We start from the raw sequence: 4,061 nt of genomic DNA, 5'->3' as shown, positions 1-4,061 counted from the left end.
AATGACGAACGTATGTCGCGACACACCGTCTCCACAGTCTGTACCTATGTACCAAATATGAAATGTGAAAGTAGAAAACTTTGGGAGTTAGAGTGCGGACAGGAACGGATGGATGTCCCGATTATTATCGCACGTGGAGCAGGGCGCGAGTGGCGCGCATCATGTTCGGGTCTGCGCATGTGTTGCCATGGCATCTTGCCGCCGGTCTTCGCTGGTCACCGTGGCCACGGGTGTCTCCCGCGGGAAACGGGCGTCCTCTCGCCTCTCCGCCTGGCGGGGCTGTAGCCAGGCGGAGGCGCGCTGTGTGGCTCAGGCTGCATGGCTTGCAGGCAGGCAGCATATTGATCGGCGCTGACCGACGGTCGCCGTGGATGGCCCGGGAGTTCGGTGCAGGGCGATTCGTGTCGCGGTGCTCGGGGCGAGATGATTCCGCAGCTTGCAACCATCTGACTGGAGGTGGGGTGGAGCCGCTTCCGGTCATTGTGGCCGGCCTGTGTGCTGGCTGGGGCCCGCTCGGGGCGTCAGATTCGGATGGCTACACATTGCTTCTGGTCGTTGCCCCCAACCGCACCACAGGATCGATAACAGGATGAGTCGCGGGGTGGTAGAGAGTGTTGTTCCTGCGCACCGCTCCTGTCTACTCATTCCTGTCCACTCGTCCTGCTCGTCCTGGTATCTGGGATTGAAAATCCACCCATTCGCCTTCTGACTCCGCCTACCGACTCCGCCTTCCCGCTGACTCCATCCATCCAGTCATTGCTCCGGACGCCACCAAAAGTCCTTCCATCACGCCTATCGGGCCGTGCCCATTCTCTGGATCGATGCTTATCTGCTTGAAGTGCCACAAAGTGGGAGACAACGTGCCAGCTGTCTGGGAGGTAATGCCCAGTGGAGCATCCCCCCAAAACGTATTGGTGGTGCGGTTGGGCAATCGTGCATGGTATTGAGAGACCGTTAGCCTCATCTCCTCTCCTCTTTTTCTCTTCATTAATTCCTCTTCATCAGTGTGTGTGTGTCTTGGCACCTGTCCTCGCTTAAGTTAAGATTGTACAAGAATTATATCGGGATAACTCTACTCTGTGTCTGCTTTTGTAAGTTGCTTGTTTGTTGTCGCACCTCTCACATTTCTTGCCTGCTTGCACACAACAATAAAAACTTTTCACAGTGCCACATATCTTTCCTCGCCTGACTGTTAATAAATCCTTTGTAGAAATGTTCCCAGCTCATTTTTGTCTTTTCTTTCATTGATCCAGAAAGATCCCTATTCTGATTGGTCTGTAGTTGCAGGGATCTGTTTTTGCACCTTTTTATGCAGAGCTGTAATGTTTGCTGATTTCCTAGCAGATGGCAGATGACCTTGAGCAAATGAGAGGGTGAATAGAACAGAGAGAGGGTGAGTCAGAGCAGAAGAGCAGGTTTTTAGGACACATGGGGCGATGCCGTCTGGACCGGAATCTGAGTCGAGGTTTGACAGCAAGCTCTCCACTTTGTCAGAAGAAAAGGACACAGAGTCAAGAGTCCAGGGACAGCTGGGTGCAACTGGGTAAGGTGGGTACAGAAAGTGATGGGTTTTGGACACAAGATTTAGATGCAAACACAGAGTTTAGGCATTCAGCCTTTTCACATGCAATATCAGCAGTGCAGCCATTTGAAGTAAGGGAGGGATGGAGGGGGAACATACTCCATTAACAGATTTGATTAGACAGCACCAGGATTTGGAGGAGGGAGAGAGGTTTGAGAGTTCAGACTTGAGATAAGAAAGATCTATGTTGTTTTCTGGCTCTCCTGAGGGTAGATACACACTTGTTCCGAGCTTTATGGAAGGAACTGAATTTACCCTCAGTTGCATTTGCTTTCCATGAGGCAAAGACAAGTTGTTTCAGGATAACTGCCTCACCACAAATTTCAGTGAACCATGGGCAGGAGGAAGGGTAGGACAACTGAAGACAAGAGGGGATAAATCTGTGCATGAGAGAGAGAGAGAGAGAGAGAGAGAGAGCAAGTTTCTTTGAAATTCCGTCTCCACGTGCTGCACGGTGTGGCATTGCCGGGGATGAAGGCTTTATTTATTTATTTATTTGGCACGGGAGCGGTGTACTTTGAATGCACCTGAACTTGTTTTCTTTTCTTTTTCTTCAGATAATACAAGTAGTACATGAAACCAAGATGGTAGACACCAGCCCATTCACAGTGGAAGAGAGGCTGGTAGCAGTGGTCTGGCACTACAAGAGGAGAAACATAAACAGTGGCACAAACAGCAACACAAACAAACAAACAAAAAAAATCAATTTAACCTGAGGAAGTGTAAGGTGTTGGCGATGGGAAAAAAATGAAAATAGAGATTACAGGATGGAAGGGGTAATTTTGTAGCGTGTCACACAGGAAAAGGATCTGGGGGTGGTAATAGATACGGGAAGTAAGCAGGCAGCAGTGCCAGGCAGCTTAAAACAAATCTGGTTTTAGGTTGTATTCGGTGGGGGATCATTTATAAATCAAAAGAGGTGGTGTTAACATTGTACAGGGATTTATTGAGGGCCACATTTAGAATATTGTGTGCAGTTTTAGTCACCACAGTTCCGGAAGGACAGATATGCCATAGAGAGGGTTCAGCGCAGGGCTACGAGATTGATTCCGGGCCGAGATCGACTCAGAGATGAGGAGCGGCTGAAGGAGACAGGGCTTTATACACTAGAAAGGAAGCAGTTATGAGGAGATATGAGAGAAATGTTTAAGATAATGGAAGGTATAGATAAAATATGTGCAGATTAATTATTCAACAGAGTAGGCAGTGATAGAACCAGGGGCCATAGCTTGAGAGTAAAGAAGAGGAGAGTTAAGACAGTAGTAAGGTAGGGGACTTTCACTCAGAGAGTAGTTAATGCATGGAATGGTCTCCCTGGAAAGGTAGTGGCAGCAGAAAAAGTAGATACGTTTAAATTAGAATTAGATAGGTACCTGGAAGTTATGGAGATAGAGGGGTACAGGGATCTTGATAAGAATATAATGACCGTTTTTACAGCCATTTTTCCCTGCTGTGCAGGGGTTTGGCTTTTTCTTGAGGCAATGTTTTATGGCCGGATGCCCTTCCTGACGCCAACCCTGGTCGCCTCTTACGACACACAGGGATATGGTACACCTATTCTAACCGGGGCATACACCGGGACCAGTACACTGGCACTCATTTCGCCGACCTCGGAAGGATGACAGGCTGAGTCAACCCCCTGGTGTTAATTCAGCAGCCAACGGGGCTTGAACTCAGGACCCTTGGATCCCAAGCCACCACCCTAACCACTAAGCCAACACCAGGCAACACCAGGCTACCAGATCTTGATAAGACTTTTAGGTAATTTAAGTATTGATGGGTGATTGTGTACTGAGTGATGTTGGTGGAGGTCTTGTTAAGGGGGGTTGTGTGGTTGATGTTGTGTCTTTTTAACCAAGCCCATGCCCCCTCCCCGAGGAGAAGAAAAGAAAAAAATAAATAAAAATAAGAAAAAATAATACAAAAAAACAAACAAAAAAAAAAATACAAAAAATAAAAAACGAAAAAAAAATCTTTTTTTATTTCATTAATTAAAAACTTTTTTTGCATTTTCTTCCTTTGATCTTGTGTGGATGGGTTGGTGTGGTGTTCGCGCAGGCATGATGGGCTGGATGGCTTCCACCTGTGTTAGATTTCCTTGTTCAATAAACAAATCTTCTTTCAGTAGCTTAAACCATGTCCTGGGACGTATGGCTCACCCTGTCGAGTTGCAAGCCCTGTCCTGCTGTGCTATAAATCCCGTCACACACTCGCCCATGTTTACCGACGCGACAATACCGTCGGAGACGAATCTTGTATCGCCTCGCTTTGTTGTCGACTGCCACACACTACACAATAAGAAGAGTTCTTTATTATTTTAACATTTATTATTCTACAACAGCATGAAACCTTGAGAAGGACATGGAAGGAACACACAAACAAGAGTACCATGACGAAATGATGTGGGAATGCTTAATGAGGTGTTCTGCGCATGCGCTGTTTGTATTTACTGTGATTTGGTGCTTCTCGCCAGACGCTT

At 47.3% G+C, this 4,061-nt stretch overlaps 1 long non-coding RNA gene across 1 annotated transcript; it reads left to right on the top strand.

Moving 5' to 3' along the window:
* The first annotated feature begins 200 nt into the window (after nt 1–200).
* Nucleotides 201–1,217, top strand: LOC147026276 (uncharacterized). Its single transcript, XR_015057911.1, has 2 exons — nt 201–456; nt 577–1,217. It is a non-coding gene; the product is annotated as an uncharacterized LOC147026276 (long non-coding RNA).
* Nucleotides 1,218–4,061: the final 2,844 nt, after the last annotated feature.

This window comes from Eptatretus burgeri, chromosome 5 (assembly GCF_056783735.1).
Source record: "Eptatretus burgeri isolate ZD-2024b chromosome 5, Ebu_testis_v1, whole genome shotgun sequence".
NCBI classification, from domain to species: domain Eukaryota; kingdom Metazoa; phylum Chordata; class Myxini; order Myxiniformes; family Myxinidae; genus Eptatretus; species Eptatretus burgeri.
Note: the sequence above shows the minus strand (reverse complement) of the source record. Positions and strands in the feature narration are given on the sequence as shown.